Source organism: Equus przewalskii, chromosome 1, assembly GCF_037783145.1.
Source record: "Equus przewalskii isolate Varuska chromosome 1, EquPr2, whole genome shotgun sequence".
NCBI lineage: Eukaryota > Metazoa > Chordata > Mammalia > Perissodactyla > Equidae > Equus > Equus przewalskii.
In genome coordinates, this window is record NC_091831.1 from 117,968,951 (window position 1) to 117,992,776 (window position 23,826).

The 23,826-nt window shown below is 35.1% G+C and overlaps 1 protein-coding gene across 12 annotated transcripts in view; it reads right to left on the minus strand.

The window, feature by feature from the left end:
- PEAK1 (pseudopodium enriched atypical kinase 1) overlaps window positions 1-23,826 on the minus strand; it is a 296,021-nt gene that overhangs the window by 149,929 nt on the left and 122,266 nt on the right. For 9 of the 12 annotated variants that reach the window (XM_070573619.1, XM_070573625.1, XM_070573639.1 and 6 more), the window contains one exon: window positions 12,650-12,814. The exons of 2 other annotated variants lie outside the window; for them this stretch is intronic. The gene's annotated coding sequence lies outside the window, so the exon portion shown is untranslated. Of the gene's footprint in view, window positions 1-12,649; window positions 12,815-19,276; window positions 19,347-23,826 lie in introns of those variants that run through there. One more of the 12 variants, XM_070573670.1, reaches the window with a different exon arrangement.

Sequence of the window (23,826 nt, forward strand, 5' to 3'; positions counted from 1 at the left end):
ACTTAAATACAATATTAAAACAAAGAAACTAACCTTGGTAGAATGTATATGTATTCTATGTCATTTTATGACACATGTAGGTTACTGTAGCCATCACCACAACCAAGATACAGAACTACTCCTTCACTGTAAAGATCTCCCTTGTGCTATGTCTTTATAGCCACACACACCCACTGACCCCTCGACATTCCCAAACTCATGGCAAAAACTAACCTGTTCTCCATCACTATAATTCTGTCATTTTGAGAATGTTATATAAATGAAATCATACAGCATGTAACCTTTTGAGACTGGCTTTTTTCACTCAGCATAGTATCTTTGAGATCCATCCAAGTTGTGGCGTGTATCAGTAGTTCATTCCTTTTTATTGCGGATATAGTATTCTATGGTATGGATGCAACACAGTTTAACCATTTACCTATTGTAGGACATTTTGGTTGGTCCAATTTGTGGTTATTACAAATGAAGCTGGTATGAACAATCACAAACATGTTTTTCTGCAGGCATAAGTTTTCACTCTACTGAGATAAATGTCCAAAGTCAATGGTCAAATGGTAAGTGTATGTTTAGTTTTGAAAGAAACTATCAAGTCATTTTCCGGAGCATCTGTACCACTTTACATTCCTGCCAGCAATGTGTGATGTAGTTTCTCTGCATCTTCACTAGCAGTTGCTATTGCCATTATTTAGTTCATCACGGTATTAATTTGCATTTCCCTAATAGCAAGTGATTGTTGATTATCTTTTCATGTACTTACTTGCCAATGACATTAAAAGAGAGTATATCCTCTTTGGTGAAATGTCTCTTCACGTCTCTTGCCTATTTTTGAATTTGATTGTTTTCTTAACTGTTGAGTTTTGAGAGTTATTTAGATATTTTCCATATGACTCGTTTGCATTCTCTTCCTTTTAACTGGGTCTTCTGCAGCGCAAAAGTTTTTAATTTTGATGAAGTCCGACATCAATTTTTCTTTTATGTATTGTACTTTGGTGTCATATCTGATTACTCTTCCTCAAGCTCTAGGTCCTAAAGATTTTTTTCTATGTTTGCTTCTAAAACATTTTATAGTTTTACACTTTACATTCAAATCTATGATCCATTTTGAGTTAATTTTTGTATAAGGTGTGAGAGTTAGGTTGAGGTTCTTTGTTTTTGCCCATGAATACCCAATTCCTCCTGCACCATTGGATGAAAAGACATTGCATTTTCCATTGACTTGCCCTTACACCTTTGTAAAAAAGATTTTTTAAAAATCAGCTGGCTATACTTGTGTGGACTATTTCTGGATTATTTATTTTGTTCCATTGATTTATTTGTCTATCTTGCTGCCAATACCAGTCTTGACTACTATGGCTTGCAGTGGGTGGAGTGATTCCTTTCATTTTTTCTTTTTCAAAATTGTTTCAGCAATTCTAATTCCTTTGCCTTTCCATACAAATTCTTAGAAATATATATACATATGAAAAATCTTGTCGGGGTTTTAGGAAGTGAGTTAAATCTATATATTAATTTGGGAAAAATTGATATTTTTAATATGTTGAGTTTTGATGATAGGTCTAATCATCTTAAACTTCAATGATAGGCTAATATAGACTCATGCATCGCTTAATGACAGAGATACGTTCATTGTGCAAACATCATAGAGTGTACTGGAGGGAAACAAAATTTGCCACACCAAAATGTATCTCTTTAACATGAGAATTATTTTAGGCTGATTATTTTTAAGAAACAAAAGACTCAGAAAGTTTTTCTTATTACCTTTCCCTTAACTGCCTAAAAGAATTCAGGTAAAAAAAACCTGTCTCAGGAAGTAAGCTATCATGTTAGCATAACATGAACTAGGTGGCAGACAGGGAAGAATTTAGAAAAGCCTGTTTGTTGGGCTCCCCTCTGTGTTCTTCTGTTTCTGTGTGGCCAAATAAACACTTGTTTTCCAAACGTTTGCTCCATTTCACCTACATGTGAATTGCCTTCCTTCATCCATTTGAAGTCCCTGACTCTCCCCACCCCCAACATCTTATTTTGTCTTTAGCTGAGGATGGTATTTAAGGTGAGGTCTTCAGCCATTTTGGTGAGTTACTCAGTTTTCCTGAGTTTCCTCCATGTATACGTGTTATTGAACTTTGTTTATCTTCTGTTAATGTCTCATGTCAATTTAATTCTTAGACCACCTAGAAGAACCTAGAAGAAACCAGGAAAATTTCTTTTTCCCCTACAGAACTAACACAAATCTTCATGGCATAGCCTACTATATGGTACTCATCTTATGGTACTAATGGTACTAATCTTACGGGACCACTGTCATATATGCAGTCCACTGTTGACCAAAATGTCGTTGTGTAGTGCATGACTGTACTTTGTCTTCCACAACCTGAATTAAGAAGCACCTATTTAAAGGGGACTGTATGTAAGTTTAATAGAAAAATTTATGCTAAAATAAACTGGTCTCTAGAATCATTACTATTTCAGTTTTCAGTGATAGTATCTGTCTCTGAGACTGACAAACAATGAAGAATTTTCTGGGGATAAAGAGAAAGGCAAACAAGACTTCTAGGGAGGACAGCTGAGTTAGAGGTCACTTTTGATTTTTTTTCCCCACTCATATCTCCTATCTTTCTGTGTCCTCTAAGTCTCTATCTCAAGTAAAATGTGAGTCTATCATCTTCAAATAACAGTAAAGTTATTTTTTCTAATTTTATGTTATATAATAACTAACACTTTAAGAATATAATCAAAACAATGACAAATTATTGGCAAAATAAAATTGATGCTGCAAAAGAAACATAATATGTACCTCAAGGGAGTATAATTTTACAAACCTGAAATGAGAATGCTGCTAATGATAAGAACTTCTTATCTGCCACTAGGTAAAGAAGCAACTTCAACAACTTGTACTGAATATTTGTAAACTAGAATAAGCTCCTGGTTAAGAGCTCAGGCTATGGAGTCAGACAGAACTGGCTTTACCTCCAACTAGCAACTTGACATAGGGCAATTCACTTAACTTCTTTGAGAATGTGTTTCATCATAAGTAAAATGAAGATATTTAAAAATATGACCTACATCAAATAGAGTTGTGAAACTTAAGATAATGCATATTTAAACACTAATCCCAATTGTTGGCATATGGTAATCATTCAATACACATTAATTACTATTATTTTAAATTCCTTTTTGTCTGGGCAAATTACACACAGGCTTCCCTCCATAAGGACAGTTTTCCTAGATGAAGATGTTGTAAGGATGCTCTAAAGGCCTATCAAGCTTTAGGAGTATAAGATGCTAAGTAGATGTCATTTTGTTCAGAGTGGTCTGCAAGAATATACTCCTCCACCCCAAAGAACCATAATTTTAAGCTAATTAAATGAATTTAGATAAAATAGGTGTCTGACTCAACATTAACATTACATAGGTAGAACGTCATCTTTTAAATTTTAGCCTTTTCAAAGTGGCCATCATAGTTTGCAAAATTAGAAATCTGAATTTCTTGTCTTTTTTCTTTTTTTGGAGAGGAAGAGTGTCCCTGAGCTAACATCCCTGGCAATCTTCCTCCAATTTGTATGTGGGATGCCACTACAGCATGGCTTGATGAGCGGTGTGTGGGTCTGCAGCCAGAATCCGAACCTGTGAACCCCGGGCTGCCAAAGCAGAGCATGCAAACTTACCCACTATACCAATGGGCTGGCCCCAAGAAACCTGACCTTCTAATTGTACAAATTCTAATTTCTACAATTAGAAATTCTGTTAATTGTACAATTAGAAATCTGATTCCATTCCTTCTTCAAAAGCCACAGTAGATTTGGGATTTTGGAGGCACTCAGCTTGGATGGGGCCAGAAAAATTAAATACATCAATGTAGATGGTCTTCTTTAATTCTATATACCTCTTGGATGTAAGTTGTATGACTTCTGAACTGGGCTAGATGGGAGAATCAAGGCAATTCTTTTGCTTTATTTTGTAGAGAGGTCAAGTTCTACTCCAAGCTGTTCCTTGATAATATTGTAACCCTTAAAATAAATTTGGTAGTGAAAATTAATGATTAGAAATATCCACTATCTGTGGATTTCAATGATCCAATCCATGGTTACCAAAAAATCACTGAGAAATGGATTTAAATGGAACTAAGTGTTTGATAAGGACTGGTAAAGCAAAAATTTGGACAATGTTGTTTGTTTTTGGTTCACTACTGAAACTGTAGTTATATAAGATTATTGAATCAGATATAATTAACTGGGTAAAGAAAAGTTAGATCATTAACGGAGAAGACAGGGAAATCTGGTGACTTCCTGCATATTATCTGTACAAGTGAATGTTCAGCACTTTAATTTCTGCTGTGTTTCAAAAGTAACTTTCTTCAACTTTATTTATTTATTTAATTTTTTGGTGAGGAAGATTGGCCCTGAGCTAATGTCTGTTGCCAATCTTCCTCTTTTTGCTTGAGGTAGATTGTCACTGAGCTAACATCTGTGCCAACCTTCCTCTATTTTGTATGTGGGATGCCGCCACACGATGGCTCGATGAGAGGTGTGTAAGTCTGCACCCAGCATCTGAACCTGAAAACTTTGGGATGCCGAAGCAGAATGTGCAGACTTAACCACTATGCCACTGGACCAGTGCTAGCTTTACTTAATTTTTTAATGGTTGAAGACTAAAAAGAATTTACTGGACATTGAAAATGGCTAAATGCTGCTACATGGCTGGTATGACAAGAACATGGAAATGTTCTAATTATGCCATAAGTAGAAGTTTAACCAGTAATTAGAGAATTTTCTAAAAATGGATGTTAAGGTATTTTTTTAATCAACATTAATGTTAGCATAGGGAAGAGTAATTAGAACATTCATTCCTTATATACTCTTTTTTCTGGGTTACACTTGTCAATTTGAACCATTTCCTTGAAGTAAATGTCGAATTCCTTAGAATCATTAAGACTAGTAATTGATAGTATATTTGATTGATTTTTCACATCTTCCACATTTCACAGCAAGGACATAGTTTTACTCATTTGCACCCATTCACTACCAAGACACAATGACTCAAGCAAACAAATGATTAGCCCTCAAAATCAAACTAATAGACTTCCAATGAGTAAAAGTTCTAGCTGCTCACTAGGATGTTATAAAAAAAATTGCAAACATTTGAATCCCTAAAAATAGGCACTGAAAAAATTCTGGCCTAAGATCAAGGAGATTTAAGAAGACTGACAAAGAATCTTAAGTCTTTCCATAATTGCTTTCCACTCTAATTGAAATGCAACAATTCTTGCAATTTTATAACCTTTTCAAATTTCTCTCTCCTTTTCTATTCTAGATCCTTGTGTCTTTTATAAATCTAAATTTCTGAGAAGGAGGGCAAAGGAGAAAATAAAGAATAAATAGAAATAAGATGATAGCTATGAAGGGAAAAAGATCAAGGGACCAGATGTCAATTAAAGAAACCAAAAAACAACATGAAGTAAAGTTCAGAAAACAAGACTTAAAAACCTCTGCATATGTATTAAGATACTACCACATATGTAGCATGGGTTATTTCTATGAAAGAAAAAAATGTTTGGTTAAGGATGGACCTAAATGTGTACTAGTACTATGCCATATTGTTACTCAAATAAGCTTATCTGTCTCTAAGTTAAGAAGTTCATATAGGGCCAGCCCTGTGGCCGAGTGGTTAAGTTCACATGCTTTGCTTTGGCGGCCCAGGGTTTTGCTGGTTTAAATCCCGGGCACGGACATGGCACCGCTCATCAAGCCACGGTGAGGCAGCATCCCGCATGCCACAACTAGAAGGATCTACAACTAAAAATGCACAACTATGTACCGGGGGGCTTGGTGGAGAAAAAGGAAAAATAAAATCTTAAAAAAAAAAAAGAAGAAGTTCATAACCTGGGAAAACAACAACAATTCTATTGACCGATATTAGGGTCAAACATTAAGAGCCAAAATAAAAACCTGATTATGCTAAACAAGTTATAAATTATCAGTTTTATCTACATTGTGGTATTTGTAAGGTAAATATTTAAACTTAGAAATCCCTTCGAGTGATGTCAGCATCATGGCAGACTGAGTTCTTCCTTCTCTATCTTCTGAGTTACAACTAAATGGACATTCATTAACCAGTAGTGGATTCCCTGCACAGCACCACAGGACATCTGAAAGATCCATGCAGCCATGCATCTGAAGGTGGGTGGACTGGATCCCCAGGAAGGCAGTGGAACTAGCCTCCCAGTCTTTTTTTTTTTTTTTTTACTTTGCCAAAAGCTACTCTTAATAAAGTGAACAAACCATTAGAGTACTATGAGAGCACCCCTCCTCCACACAGGTAGCAGTGATCTAGGTCACGTCCTCATGCAGCTGCTGGCATGACTGTAAAAGGAGGCAAAGACAGCCTGGACAGAGCGAATGCTTTCAGAGTTGCAGCCTGGATCATGGGAGTGACCACTGTGCCATGGTGGCTCTGTCTGTAAGAATGTTCCCCAGCAAGTGATGCAGCTCAGCCCCAATGAAGGAGCCCCCACCAAATGCAGCAGCTCACCCAATCTGCCCGTGAGCACAGAGCTGGCACATATGTGAAAGAAAGAGCCCCTCCCTCCCACCTAGCATACCAGCTTGGCCAGTCCCCTACCAAGTGTAGTGGCCGCACACCAGAGCGAACCACCAGCACAGTACAAAGACCCCACCTGCACGTAGGTGTGTGACCTGCCAACAGGTTGCAGCCAGCACTCAAACACAGAGAAGTCCTACCAGCACAACTTCTAACAGATGGGGCAGGATCAGAAACAAAACTCCTGCCTGCTCCCAGTGGTGGCAGGTGGAATCTGTGACCTGAAACTACTATAAATGTGCCAGCAAATGAACACTTCATCAAACATCATGGAGAACTACATTAACACTTCAGAGAAGAAGGAAAATGAAAAGTCTCCAGAAACTAATCCTAGGCTAATAGAAATCTACAATCTAAATGACAGAGAATTCAGAATACTTATCATAAAGAAACTCAATGAGTTACAAGAAAACTCAGAAAGACAGTTGAATGAGGTCAGGAATAAAATTAATGAGCAGAAGGAATACTCCACCAAACAGACTGAAACTATGAAAAAACAAAACCAAACCAAACAGAAATTCTGGATATGAAGAACCCATTTAATGAGATAAAAAATAAACTAGAATCCTTAAAAAATACAGCTGCTGTAATGGAGCATAGAATTAGTGATTTAGAGGATAGAAATATAGAAATGCTTCAGGTGGAGGAGGAGAAAGAACCAAGATTTTTAAAAAGTGAAGAAATTCTTCGAGAAATATCTGACTCAATTAGGAAAAGCAACATAATGATTATAGGTATTCCAGAGGGTGAAGAGAGAGTGAAAAGAGCAGAGAGCTTGTTCAAAGAAATATCAGTTGAGAACTTCTCATACCTGGGGAAGGCAGTGGACTTACAGGTACATGAAGCCAATAGGACTCCTAATTACATCAATGCAAAAAGACCCTCTCCAAGGCAGTTAATATTAAAACTGGCAAAAGTCAATGATGAAGAAAAAATATTAAGGGCAGCAAGGCAGCAAAACTCCAAAGGATCCCCATCAGGCTATCAGCAGATTTCTCAGCAGAAATCTTACAGGCTAGGAGACAATGGAATGATATACTCAAAATACTGAAAGACAAAAACTGTCAGCCAAGAATACTCTATTCAGTGAAAATATCCTTCAGATACAATGGAGAAATAAAAGCATTCCCAGATAAACAAAAGCTGAGAAAATTCATTGCACTAGGCCTGCCTTAGAAGAAATGTTGAAAGGAGCCCTCCCATCTGAAACTAAAAAGCAAAGGTTTACAAAACCTTCAGCAAGGAAATAAATGGAGAGATAGAATCAGAAAAATGCAGCTCTTTATCAGAATAGGTTAGTAAATACTTAATTATAACATAAAAGACAAAAGGAACAAAAGCATAAAAAAACTATAAACACTTCAATCTAGTCACAAACTCACAACAAAGAAAAGCACAATTTGTGACAACAAAAACTCAGAAAGGAAAGAGGAATGAGATGGAATCTGCCAATGCTAATGGAGATAACAGGCTATTAGACAATGGACTATCTCATCTATGAGATCTTTTATACCAATCGCATAGTAACCACAAAACCAAAAGATCAGAGCAGAGCCACAAATCATAAATAAAGAGAAAACCATCACAGAAAACCACCAAACTGAAATAGCAGTCAGAAATACAATGAAAAAGAAACAATAAAAATATACAAGAACTGGAAAACAAGAGATAAAATGGCAGTATAAAGCCTGCTAATAATCATTCTAAATATAAATGGATTGAATTCTCTGATGAAAAGACACGGAGTAGCTGGATGGATTAAGAAACAAGACCCGAAAATGCATCTCAGCTCTAAAGACAAACAGAGACTCAGAGTGAAGGAATGAAAGACAATACTCCAAGAAAATGGCAAGCAAAAGAAAGCAGATGTTGCCACATTAAAAGAGACAAAGCAAATGTCAAGATAAAAATGACAATGAGAGACAAAGAGGGGCAGTATATAATGATAAAAGGGACATTCCACCAAGAGGACATAACACTTATGAATATATATGCACTTAACACAGGAGCAACAAAGTCTATAAAGGAACTATTAACAGACAAAAAGGGAGAAATCAAAAGCAACACAATAACAGTACGGGACCTCAACACCCCAGTTACATCAATGGACAGATCATACAGACAGAAAGTCAGAAAGGAAACAGTGGCCTTAAATGAAATACTAGAATAAATGGACTTAATAGATATTTATAACACTCCATCCAAAAACAGCAGAATACACATTCTTCTCAAGTACCCATGGAACATTCTCAAAGATCAACCATATGTTGGGAAACAAGGCAAGTCTCCATAAATTTCAGGAGATTTAAATCACATCAAGCATCTTTTCTAACCACAATGCTATGAAACTAGAAATCAGCTACAAGAAAAAGGCTGAGAAAGCCACAAATATGTGGAGACTAAACATGCTACTGAACCACCTCTGTATCAATGAGGAAATTAAAGGAGAAATAGAAAAACACCTGGAGACAAAGAAAAATGAAAACACAACATACCAACTCACGTGGGGTGCAGCAAACATGGTGCTAACAGGGAAATTTATCACAATACAGGCCTATCTCAACAAAGAAGAAAAATCTCAAATAAATAATTTTAATCTGTGTTCTACACCTAACAGAACTAGAAAAAGAAGAATAAAAAAAGCTCAAAGTCAGCAGAAGGGAAATAATAAAAATTAGAGCAGAAAAAAATGAAATAGAGGCTAAAAAAAAACAATAGAAAGGATCAATGAAGCTAACAGCTGGTTCTTTGAGAAGATAAACAAAACTGACGAACCCTCAGCCAGACTAAGAAAAACAGAGAGAATGCTCAAATAAATAAAATTAAAAACGAAAGAGGAGAAATTACAATGGATACCACAGAATACAAAGGATTATAAGAGAATACTATGAAAAACTATATGCTAACAAATTGGAGAACCTAGAAGAAATGGATAAATTCTAAGACCCATACAAGTTCCCAAAACTGAATCACGAAAAAACAGAGAATCTGAATAGACCAATCACAAGTAAAGAGATTGAAACAGTAAGCAAAAACCTCCCAAAAACAAAAGTCCAGAACAGGATGGCTTCTCTGGAGAATTCTACCAAATATTCAAAGAATATTTAATACCTATCCTTCTCAAACTATTCCAAAAAACTGAAGATGACAGAACGCTTCTTAACTCTTTCTATGAGACCAACATTACCCTGATACAAAAACCAGACAAGGACAACACAAAGAAGGAAAATTACAGGTCAATATTGCTGATGAACATAGAGGTCAAACCCCTCAACAAAATATTGGCAAATCGAATACAGCAATACTTTAAAAGGATCATACACCATGATCAAGTGGGATTTATACCAAGGATGCAGGGATGGTTCAACATCAACAAATCAATCAATGAGAAACACCACTTTAACAAAATGAGGGATAAAAAAAATCACATGATGATCTCAGTAGATGCAGAGAAAGCATTTGACAAGATCCAACATCCATTTAAGACAAAAATTCTCAATAAAATGGGTATAGAAGGAAAGTACCTTAACATAAAGGCCGTGTATGACAAACTCACAGTCAACACCATACTTAGTGGTGAAAAACTGAAAGCCACCCTTCTGAGAACAGGAACAAGACAAGGGTGCCCACTCTCACCATTCCTATTCAACACTGTACTGGAGGTTTTAGCCAGCACAATTAGGCAAGAAAAAGAAATAAAAGATATTCAAATTGTAAAGGAAGAAGTAAAACTCTCACTATTGTGGATGACATGATTCTATATAGAAAACTCTAAAGAATCCACCAGAAAGCTATTAGAAATAATCAACAACTACAGCAACGTTGTAAAGTACAAAATCAACCTAAAGAATGATCTGCATTTCTATACAGCAATAACAAACTAGCAGAAAGAGAAGTCAAGACTACAACGCCATTTACAATCACCATAAAAAGAATAAAACATCAAGCAATAAATTTAACCAAGGAAGTGAAAGACCTATACACTGGAAACTATAAGACATTGTTGAAAGAAACTGATGACAACATAAAGCAATGGAAAGACATTCCATGCTCATGGATTAGAAGAATAAACATAGTTAAAAAGTCCACACTACCTAAAGCAATAAACAGATTCAATGCAATCTCAATCAGAATCCCAAGGACATTCTTCATGGAGATAGAACAAAGAATCCTAAAATTTATATGGAACAACAAAAGACCCTGCATAGCCAAAGCAATTCTGAGAAAAAAAGAAGAACTGGAGGCATCACAATCCCTAACTTCAACATATACTACAAAGCTACAGTAATCAAAACAGCACAGTACTGGTACAAAAACAGACACAGAGATGGAACAAAACTGAAAGCCCAGAAATAAAACCACACATCTACAGACAGCTAAGCTTTGACAAAAGAGCCAAGAACATAACAATGGAGAAAGGAAAGTCTCTTCAATAAATGGTTTTGGGAAAACTGGACAGCCACATGCAAAACAAGGAAAGTAGACCATTATCTTGTACCATACACAAAAACTAACTCAAAACTTATTAAAGACTTGAAGGTAAGACCTGAAACCATCAAACTCCTAGAAGAAAATATAGGCAGTACACTGTTTGACACTGGTCTTAGCAGCATCTTTTATTCATTTCATGTTTACTAAGGCAAGGGAAACAAACAAAAAAATTAACTAACGGAACTGTATCAGATTAAAAAGCTTCTGCAAGGCAAAGGAAACCATGAGCAAAATGAAAAGACAACCCACCAACTGGGAGGAAACATTTTTAAATCATATATCTGACAAGGGGTTAACTTCCAAAATATATAAAGGACTCAAACAACTCAACAACAAGAAGACAAACAACCAGAGCGAAAAATGGGCAGACAATGTAAACAGATATATTTCCAAAGAAGATATATAGATAGCCAACAGGCACATGAAAAGATGTTCAACATAACTAATTACTAGGGAAATGCAAATCAAAACCTCATACCCATGAGAATGGCTATAATTAACAAGACGAAAAATACTAAGTGTTGGAGAGGATGTGGAGAAAAGGGAAGCCTCATACACTGCTGGTGGGAATGCAAACTGGTGTAGCCACTATGGAAAATATTACGGAGATTTCTCAAAAAATTAAAAGTAGAAATACCATATGACCCAGCTATCCCACTACTGTGTATTTACCTAAGAACTTGAAATCAACAATTGAAAGAGACTTATGCACCCCTATGTTCATTGCAGCATTAGTCACAACAGCCAAGACTTGGAAGTAACCCAAGTGTCCATCAACTGATGAACAGATAAAGAAGATGTGGTATGTGTGTGTATATATAGATATATATATCTATATATACAATGGAATACTACTCAGCCATAAAAAAAGACAAAATCGTGCCATTTGCAACAACATGGATGGACCTTTTTCCCTTTTTTTTCTTTTTGGTGAGGAAGACTGGCCCTGACCTCTCATCTGTTGCCAATCTTCCTCTTTTTGCTTGAGGAGGATTGTTGCTGAGCTAACATCTGTGTAGATCTTCCTCTATTTTATGTGGGATGCCACCACAGTATGGCTTGACAAGTGGTGCTAGGTCTGCACCAGGGATCTGAACCTGTGAACTCTGGGCTGCCAAAGTGGAGTGCACAAACTTAACCACCATGCCACTGGGCCAGCCCCATGGATTGACCTTGAGGGTATTATGTTAAGCAAAATATGCCAGACAGAGAAAGACAAACACCATATGATTTCACTCATACATGGAAGATAAAAAACCACATGAATAAGGAGAACAGATTATTGGTTACCAAAGGGAAGGCAGTAGCGGGGTGGGCAAAAGGGGTAAAGGGGCACATATGTATAATGATGGATAAAAACTAGACTACTGGTGGTGAGCACGATGCAGTCTACACAGAACATGATACACAATAATGTACACCTGAAATCACACAATATTATAAGTCAATATGACCTCAATAAAACAAAAAAAATAAATCAAAAAAAAGAAAAGAAAGAAACCTTTCAAAGTCATCTAAAGCTCTTGGTGGAAATGTAACATGAGCCAAGAATTCTGGTTACCGGTTAAATTTGAAGAACTTCATCCATTATGGTGACAAAGGTGGTTTTAGCAGCTATCATTACATTCCTTTAAAATTTGAAAGTGCTTTGGGTTCTTCCAAGATGAATGTCCTTTCTTCCTTGCCTCTCATTCCTTAACTTATTTTCTGAAGATAGGAACGTTTACTGCAAAAGAAAAAAGTAAAATAAAATAGCGCTAAACTGGAGAGTAAACTAGTTTTAAATATGTTGGATATTTTTCTTTCCTTTATGATATTCTTAATTTCACCCTCACTTGACAGTTATAATTAGTCTTACTTATTTAAGGAGTAACTTCCTTAGTCAGGTGGAGGCATGGATAGAATCTCACACACTCAAAGACTATCCATGTCACACCTAAGAATCAAGTAACTTCTAAGAATCAAACTAGCCCTGATGCACTTGAGACTCGCTAAGAGTTCAATTGATTGTCTTTGTACGCTTTTTTGGGGGCTAGAAATATGAGCATTAATCGAATGAGAAATATTAAACCCTACTTTACCTTTATAAAAATCCAATTCTCAAAGTCACAATGACCAACTTTGATATGAAAGCAGAATATGAAAGTAGATATCTCTAAAGGCAAAAATTTCTCTAAACACTCTGCAGTTTTACTTGAGGCTCAAGTATGAAATATATTTATAATTTGGTACATAAAATATCACCTAAAATTAAATTAATAAATTCCTATTTCTGACTCTTGGGTATCTATTATATGTATGTTCAAAATGGCCCAACCTCTAATTTGTTTTCTCTATAACATCAAATACAAAGAAAATAACTGGAAGAGTTAAGTAGAAAGTGAAAGATAAATGCAATTACTTTTAAAAGACTCCTGATTGTGCTTACATCTTATAGAACTGAACCTTTCAGTAAATTTTAAGACAACAGAAAAACATTTTAAAAAGAAAGTTGTTCAGTTTAGTGGTTACCAGAGGGAAAGTGGGTTGGAGGCAGAGGGGTTAAGGGGCACATTTATATGGTGACTGACAAATAATAATGTACAACTGAAATATCACAATGTTATAAACAATTATGACCTCAATAAAATAAAAATATATATTCATATATTCATAAAGTGGCATACTCTACAAATATTTAAGAAAACGTTTAATTCTAAAAAGGAAGTTTTTGTTTATGTAGCAAACAACACCTAACTCCAACATTGCCGAATTATTCATGATAAAAACAACACCCAATTTTCTTACAGTGTTTATATCCATCACATCATGTGATACATAACAGCGTTAAGCAGTATATAGGAGAATTATTACCATATATATATATATGAAATGGTGATGCCCAGGGATCACATAAACAGTGGCACAATTACTTAGTCTTATTTCCATTATGTCTTTAGAGAAGAAGAATGCAATTTATGCCAATTTTATTTTGAAATTTGAATATGAAAAAAATTGAACATATGGGTATACAAATATTGGTAACCCAGAAAAGTACATAGTGATAGAGAAGTGAAGTGATTTCCCAAGGGTAGGTGTACGGCTAGTGGCAAAACTGAAATGAGAACCCATTACTCTCCCTTATTCTCTCCTACGGTGGTGTTCTATTATCCTCCTATAATCCATCCTGCATTCCTTTCCTCTCAGCTTCCAAGATTGTTTTTCTGAATACTTTATTCTTGGACATGTAGGTATTCTATCAAAATATAGCCATTGAAAGCTTACCCAATGACGTAAGAGATAAAAACACATAAAGTGTTTAATCAAATCTTCACTTATTTTTTTTGGAAGATTGGCCCTGAGCTAACAGCTGTTGCCAATCTTCCTCATTGTTTTTCCTCCCAAAAGCCCCAACTATATAAACATAGTTGTATACCCTAATGGTACGTCATTCCAGTTCTTCTATGTAGGGTGCCACCACAGCATGGCTTAATGAGTGGTGTGTAGGTCCGTGCCCAGGATCTGAACTGGCCAACCCTGGGCCGCCAAGGTGGAACACTTGAACTTACCCATTTGTCCATGGGGCTGGCCCAAAATCATCACGTTTTAAATGTGGAATTTGTCAACAGGATATAGTTGGGTCTTATGTTTTCATCTGGTCTGAAAATCTCTCACTCTTAGTTGGAAACTTTAGCCCATCAACATTCAATGCAACTATTGAAACGACTGGGTTCAAAACAGCCACTTTGCTGTTTGTTTTCTATTTTTGTTGTTTTCTGCTGTTTTTTGCTTTGTTTCTGTTCTACCTTCCCTGCCTTAATTACAGTTAATCAAATATTTTTAATGTTTTACATTAATTGCTCTATATTTCTTTATATTGAGGGAGGGTGACACTCAGGATTATAATATGCATGCTCAAATTATCACAGTCTACTTAAAGTTAATAATGAACATCACACAAAGCATAAAAACCTTGCAATGGTGTGATTCCATTTACTATCATATCCTTTTTGCTAATGTTGTCATACGTTGTATCTCAGCATATACTATGAAACCCCACAATAAAATGGTTTAACTTTTGCTTTAAGAAGTCAGCTTTCTTTTAAAGAAAGCAACACGAGAATAAAAAGATAAACCTTTTATATTTATCATTCTTGGTGGTTTTCATTTCTTCTTGTAGAACTGAGTTTCCATTTGACATCATTCTCTTTCAGCTTAAAAACTCTTCTTTATTATTTCTTATACTGCAGGTCTGCTGACAATGGATTATCTGTTTTTGTTTATCTGAAATAGTCTTATTTTACCTTCACATATCATTTTTGAATGAGAGTTTCATTGGATATAGAATTCTGAGTTGAAAGTTTTTTACTTTTTCTTATAGTTCTTTAAGGATGTCATTCTATAGTTTTTTGGCTTTGATTATTCTGATGTCAACTGTCATTAGTATTATTGTTACGATATACATAATGTTTCTTTTTGTTCCTGGCTGTTTTCAAGATTTTCTCTTTATCACTGGTTTTCAGGAGTATGACTATATTAGTGTCTAGATTTGGTTTTCTTTGCTTTTATTCTTCTTGGGGTTCACTGAGTTTTTTGGCTCTCTAAGTTAGTTTTTTGCTAAATTTGATAAGTTTTTAGCCATTATTTCTTAAAAAGATTTTTTCTGTCCCATTTTCTCTCTTTTCCTTCTGGGATTTCAATATACATAAGTTTGACTGCTTGTAACTTCACTGGTCACTGAGGTTCCGTTATTCTTTTTTAAAATCTTTTTCCTCTTTGTTCTTCAAGTAGGATAATTTCTGCTGATCTGTCATCAAGTTTACTGGCCCTTTCTTCTGCCATCTGTCATCTCTTGTTAGGTCGATCCAGTAAATTTTTCACTTCAGGTATTATATTTCCAGTTTTACAATTCCTATTTAAAAAAGAAAATAGTTCCTACTGGGGCTGGCCTGGTGATGTGGCAGTTAAGTTTGTGGGCTCTGCTTCGGTGGCCTGGGGTTCGCCAGTTTGGATGCCAGGTGTGGACATATGCACTGCTTATCAAGCCATTATGTGGCAGGCATCCCACATATAAAGTAGAGGAAGATGGGCACAGATGTTAGCTCAGGGCCAATCTTCCTCAGCAAACAGAGGAAGATTGGCGGTGGATGTTAGCTCAGGACTAACCTTCCTCAAAAAAAAGAAAAATAGTTTCTACTTCTCTTTGCAAAGATAGTCTATATTTATTATGTCCCCTCTTTCTTCACTTTTTTGCCCATATTTATTATAGCTAATTTAAAGTTATTGTCTCCTGACTCTAACATCTGGATTGGTTCCTTTTTCTCTTAACTAAGGGTAATATTTTCCTGTTTCTTCACATGATCAATATTTTTTTATTATACACTGGACAAAATGGATGATATGCTATAGAAACTCTGTCTGTTGTTATCTTCCTTTGAAGTGCGTTGATTTTTCTTCTACTAGGCAGTTAAATACTGGCTGATCATCTTGAACCTCCAGATGCTTGGTTTTACAGTTTGTTAGGAAGGATATGTTTCAGTTTTGCCCTCAGTCCTAGAACAAATCCCTTAGGCCTTGAATAGTCTACTTCTCAGACAGATCTCTTCTGAGATTTCAACAGAATCCTGACGTGTTTGGTAGGACTCAACCTTCAAATTTGATCAACAATATTACCTCAACAACTTCGCATGTCACCTGTTACTTTCCACTAGGCTCTGTGAAGTCTCCTCAACACATGTGAACTCAGGGGTCAGCCAAAGAATTGAAAGGAATACCTACGCAGATTTTGAGGCTCTCTACTCTGTGCCTCTCTCCTTTCTGGGGATTTTCACCAATGAATTCCAGAACAACTGTCATGACTTGAACAGGGCTGTGGGTTAGATGGTAGTAACCTACCAACGTTGAATTCCTGATTGTGATTATTCTATCCTAGCTATGTGGAAGAATGTCTTTGTTTGTAGGAAATACACTCTAAAGTATTCAGAGGTGATGGAATATAATGTCAGCAACTTACTCTCAAATGATTCAGGAAAAATTATCTTAGAAAAACTATTCTTATAACTTGGGTACACATTTTGAAATTATTACAAAATAAAAAGAAAAACTTAAATGTATCAATAGACCCTACTACATTTCCAAAATGTCTCCTGTGGAAGTCTAATACAGCTAAATGCTTGAAGAAAAAGTAGTTCTGTGGTGAAATATATTTGGGTAAATTACTCGTATTCCTTCTAGGTGATTCACAATACATTTAGCATATCATATTTCTACAAATCATGCATTAGACATACTTTCCTTATTTATCCTTCCAACCACATACAAATTATATACTTAGGGCCTACTATATGAAAGGCAATGTTCTAAGTAGTAGAGATAGAGAGATAATAAGAAAGGCAAGGCCTCTCCTCTCATACAGTTTACAGTGTAGTACAGAAAGAAACAAATAAGTATATAAACAAACTAATTTCAGATGGTGATAAATTTTGAAGAAAATAAAATTAGGTATTAGAGATTGAGAAGGAAGAGATGCTGTTTTAGACAGTGCATGAAAGAAGGCCCCCTGAAGAGATGATACTCAAGTTGAAACTGAATGAAACGAGCCAGATATGGAAAGATTTAGAAGAATGTTCTAGACATAGGGCATATATGTCATGAGATAGAAACGACCTTATAATGCTTATGAAATAAAGTTTCTAAATTATCAAAACAATAAAATAGGAATTTGTGAGAAAAATCTCTTGAGTACAACACTCCTCAAAAAGTATGTGAAAACTGGCCAGATTTTAAACCTATTCAATAATTCCTATGTAATGACAACTATTTAAAATTCTAACGTTTTTGGGCTGGCCCCGTGGCCGAGTGGTTAAGTTCGCGCACTCCGCTGCAGGCAGCCCAGTGTTTCGTTGGTTCGAATCCTGGGCGCAGACATGGCACTGCTCATCGAGCCACACTGAGGCGGCGTCCCACATGCCACAACTAGAAGGACCCACAACGAAGACTATACAACTACGTACTGGGGGGCTTTGGGGAGAAAAAGGAAAAAAAAAGATTCTAACGTTTTTACTAACTATGCAAATTCTCTTTGGGTGCTGACTTTCTATTACGTCATGGCTTCTGTCCGAATCAATCCTTATTTTTATTTTATGTTTGAAATCAAAGGGCTCTTCTCTCTCTGCATATAAAAAGAAGTAAGTTGCTTCTCTGTTTTTTCTTCTGGATGGTATAACAATGTGTTGGGAAAACATCATGAAGATATGCAGGCAGGAAAAGTATTCCCTGAGTGTATGCCTATATGCAGCTATGTCACTACCCACTCACTGATGCCACAGCAGTGTCTACCTAAACCCAAGTCCTCTCTTGTAGAACTTCCATGGCACTGGATTTTGCCTACTGTCAAAGAACAACTTCAGCTGTATAACTTAAGGAAGGAAAATATACTTCTGATTATAGAATATGAACTACATAATCATTCTTCTAAAGTGCAGCTTGAATTAACTGTGTGGACATAACACCAAACAAAATCATAGACTGTATATATCAATACTGCTGCAGATATTAGAAAAATTCTGAGCATTCTAAGAGGGGCCTGACCAGTAAGCTAAACTATATCAGGTAGAATTAAGAGAATACACTTTGGAATATATTTTGTGTTCTAACTGGCTAACAGGGTTATGTGGAAGACATTATAGAAGTAAAAGTAATGAAGCAAAGAGCCTATAGTCTCAAAATTGTGAACTAAGGAGAAAAAAAAATCCCTAGATCTTACAAGTGAGAATAGCATGAAGTTTAAAATGAAATAATGTTGTTGAGAACTTTTTGTTTATGAGTACCAGGGCAACTTCATTACAAAATAAGTAAATTCAGAATACAGACATATGTACCAATTTTGGAACATTAATAAGATAGGCACACAGAAACAAAATAGGAAGGAAGGAATTTAACTTTGCATAATCAAAAAGAGAAAAGGAGCCAGTTGGGAAGTAAGATAAATTAGACATTAGCCCCAATTTCCAACTGGCTAAGGAACCTCTGATAGAACCTCTGACATTACAAAATCTGTCAAAGCCCTATAGGCTCAGTATTGTGTCATCTGATTTACTTTGCTACTTAATTTAATAGTAGGGAATAGTTCAAATAAAAATGTCACTTAGAATTAAAACACAACAGTCCAACATGAATCCTACAGCTTATGTGGGAGCTCTTTACTCACATAGAGCAGGGATTGTCAATCTATATGACCCATAGGCCAAATCCGACCAGCCACCAATTTACATATGGCCTGCAAGGTAAGCATAGTTTTTACATTTTTAAACAGTTGGAAAAAAGAATCAAAAGAAGAAGAATATTTTGAGACATTAAATTACATGAAATTCAAACTTCCTTGTCTATAAATAAAGTTTAATCAGAACACAGCCAGCTTATTTTCTAATGTATTTTCTATGGCTGCTTTTGTACTACAAAGGCAGAGTGGAATTGCTGTGACAGGGACTGTGTGGCCCATAAACTCTAAAATATACTCTATCTGGCCCTTTACAGATAATGTTTGTTAGTTCCTGATATAAAGTATACTAAACATGGTTATACTCTAAAAAACCAGAATTTATATTTTAAAATACTAGATCAAATGGTTCATTTTAGTCCTTACCCATGAGTATATTAGTATGTCACGTTTCTAATGAAACATTAAGTAATAATTTTATATTTAACATGACTATCCCATAATATTGAGAGAATTTTTATACACTCAAAAATCCATTTTCCTGATTTGTGAAATTTATTAGGTATGATAAATCATTTTCTTTTGGTCACTTTCTGATTTAAAGTTTTTACTGGACTCTTTGCATTGAAAAGTAAATAACACTTCCTACAGTCAACACAAGATCATTCATAATAAAACTGAGAAAAAGTTAATCAATGATTAAATGTCAGGTAAAAAATAATTGTTGAGATCTTCGAGATTTTTTTAACGTATTAACATTCAAACTCATTCTAGAATGATTTAACTTCTGCTTCTGGCGTTGAGGGAATAAACAGTTTCGGAATAATCTTCCCACTGCAAACAACTAGAACACAGTATAACACATAGGAAAGGACTATTTTCAGACACAGGCAGTGTAGGACTGTGATCCCCGTGAAAACAGAAACAAAGTGAGCCCTACCATCACCCAAGGCTCTCAGGCAGGAAGGAATTTACCACTCCAGTACAGGAGGAAGAACCCAAATAGACCCTGGTAATCTTGTTGATTTGAGGAGACAGAGGAAAAAGTGCCAGGAAGCCAAGGTAGGCTAGAATTTATGGTGCAGAGTTCCAGAGAGGACAGAGTTCCAGCAAGTTAAATGAGGGTTCCCTTCAGTATTTAGCTAAATAAAAACCTGTACATGAGAAGGGTAAAATTTCTTGAGATCAGCCAAGAAGAACTTCTAAGGAAAGAAAGTTACCAGGGAGTTGTAAGACAAAGGATTCTCAGAGCTGACATGGGGCCAAGATTTCAACAAATTCCCTCTGGCAAGAAGGGAAAAACCTCACTGAATATACAAGGCAATTAGTAGTGTCCCCAGAAGGGCCACACCACAAAAGCAGGGGAAAGTAGCCCTAGAATTAAAAACTACTCTAGACCCACGTGAAAGGAGCTAGAAAGAATCAAACTAACATGCGATTTAAAATCCCTGTCAGGAAAAGTCCAATACTTTTAAAGGAATACCACAAAATCAGAACTCAACATGCAAAATTTACAAATATCTGCCATTTAATCAAAAATTACTGTATTTACAAAGAAGCAAGAAAATGTGACCTATAACCAGAAAAATATCTGTCAACAGAGAGAGAAATAGATCTAGAAATGACAGACACGATGGAATTAATAAGCAAAGACATTGAAAGGATATTATAAGTATGTTCCATATTCAGGAACGTAAAGGAAAACAGGCACATAGTGAAGAGAGAAATGAGGGATTTTCAAAAAGAGCCAAACAGAACTTCTAGAGACAAAATATATACATAATATTTGAAGTGAAAATTTCACCAGATGTGATAAGCAGTAGTTTATGCACTACAGAAAAAAGAGACTAGTAAATCTGAAGACACAGCAACATAATCTATCCAAAATGAAGTTCAGAGAGAAAAAAAATCACTGTGAGACAATGGAAGAATATTGTTGTAAAGACTTTACATTATATGAGAAGTGGTATAATATTATTGATAGAATTTAATAAGTTAAAAAAGCATACGTAAATCCTAGAGCCACCAATAAAATAAATAAACAAACAAAGAGGTAGCACAAAGAATAAGCCAATAGGGCAATAAGTCAACAGAAAAGATTAAATGGAATCCAGAAGCATAATTAATTCATAGGAAGGATTAATAGAAAATAAATAGTAAGACGGTAGATTTAAACTCAACAACATTAAATATAAATTGTCCAAATACTCCAATTAAAAGACACATAAAAAAGCAAGACCAAATACATGCTATCTATGAGAATCCCACACCAAAATAAGGAAATAGGGTAAAAGTAAAAGGATAGAAGATATACCATGCAAACCAAAATCTTAAGAAAGCTAGAATAGCCAAATTTATATAAGACAAGATAGAAGACAAACAAAAAATATTATCAAAGATAATGAGGGATATTTCATAATGATCAAGGGATCAATTCATTTAGAAGATGGAGTAATTCCAAATGTGTATGTACATAATACCAGAACTACAAAATACATTCAGCAAAAACTGACAGAGCTGACGGGAGAAACAAACAAGGACACAACTTCATCAGCATTCCTCTCGCAGTAACTGAAAGAACAGGTGCACTGAATGTGCAGCCAAGACAAGGAGGACTTGAAGAGCACTCTCAGCTGAACTGATATTTACAGAACATCCCAACCAACAACAGCAAAATATAAATTTTTATACTGACCATGAAACATTTACTGAGACAGACCGTCTGCTGAACCAGGAATAAGTCTTAACAAATTAAAAGTACATTCCTTTATCACAACGGAATTAAATTAGAAATCAATAACAGAAAGATATCTGGAAAATTCCCAAACCTTTAGAAATTAAACAACATACTCCTAAAATAAGCCAAGGGGGAAATAAGAAATCACAAGGGAAATTGGAAAATATCTTGAAATGAATAAAAATGAAAACTCAACCTATCAAAATTATTGGGATGCAGCTAAAAAAGGTGCTTTGAGTAAGTTTGTAGTTTTCTATGCTTATGTTAGAGGGAAAGGCCTAAAATCAATTATCTAAACTTCTACCATAAGAAGTTAGGAAAAAGAAGAACAAATTAAATCAAATAAGAAGACAATAATAAAATAAAAAATAATAGAAACAATAATATAGACAACTGAAAAGTAGAGAAAGGTCAGTGAAACCAAAAACAGGTTCTTTGAAAAGAAAAAACGAGTGAAGTTCACAGACCTCTAGCTAGACAGAATGAGAGAAGACAGAAATCAATAGCAGGAATAAAGGGGGAAACATTACTAAAGATTCTACAGACATTCAAAGTATAAGAGACTAAAGATTCTACAGACATTAAAAGAATAAGAGAACCTTATGAATGACTTTATGCCAATAAATTTGACAGCTAAGATGAAATAGACAAATTCCTTAAAAGACACAGATTACCAACACCGACTCAGGAAGTAACAGATAACTTGAATAGTCCTATACTGATTAAAGAAATTGAACTTGTAATTAAAAATGTTCCCACAAAGAAAACTCCAGTCCCCAAATACTTCACTGTTGAAATTCTTATCAAACACATAACGACAGAAGTAATACCAATCCTATGTAAATTCTTCCAGAAAGTAGAGGAGGGAACATTTCCCAACTGATTTTATAGGACCAGCATTACTATGATTCCAAAACCAGAAAAAGACATTACAAGAAAACCACACACCAATATCTCTCATAAACATAGATGCAAAAATCTTTAACAAAATAGCAAGTCAAATTCAGCAATATACAAGAAGAAATGCAAGGTCGATTTTACGTATTTTAAAAAAACCAATGTTTTCAACCATATTAACAGAATGAAGGAGAAAAACAATAAGATCATCTCAACAGGTAGAGAAAAAAATATTCAACAAATTTCAACACTCATTAATAACAAAACTTCAGAAAACTCAGAATAGAAAAGAACTACCTTAATGATAAAGGGCATCTGTAAAATACTGATAATAATAAGTAATAAATGTTCTATTCAGCATTACAGTGGGCTTCATAGCTAGTGTAATGAGGCAAGAAAAAGAATAAAGATGGGAAAGGAAGAAGTTAAAATGTCTTTACTTACAGAAGACATGATTGTTGATATAGAAAATCCTAAGGAATCTACAATACAAATACTAAAACTACTAAGCAATTTTAGCAATATTACAGAATACAAGGTCAATATACATATATCCATCATATTTATATATCTATCAACAAACAGCTAGAAATTTTAAAACTTTCAAATATCATTTATAATAGCATTAAAAACATAAAATACATTAAGATCTGTAAAATAAAAGCTATAAAACCCTAAGACAAAGAAAACTGAAATAAGAGATATATTCATGTATTGAAGAGTCAATATTATTAATATGGAAATTCTCTGCAAATTGATCCTATACATTCAATACAATCCACATTGAAATCTCGGGGGCTTTTGGAGAAATGTACAAGCTGATTCTAAAATGTATAGGAAAACCCAAGTGAACAGAATATTCAAAATAATTTTGAAAATGAAGAACAAAGCAGGAATACTTACAACA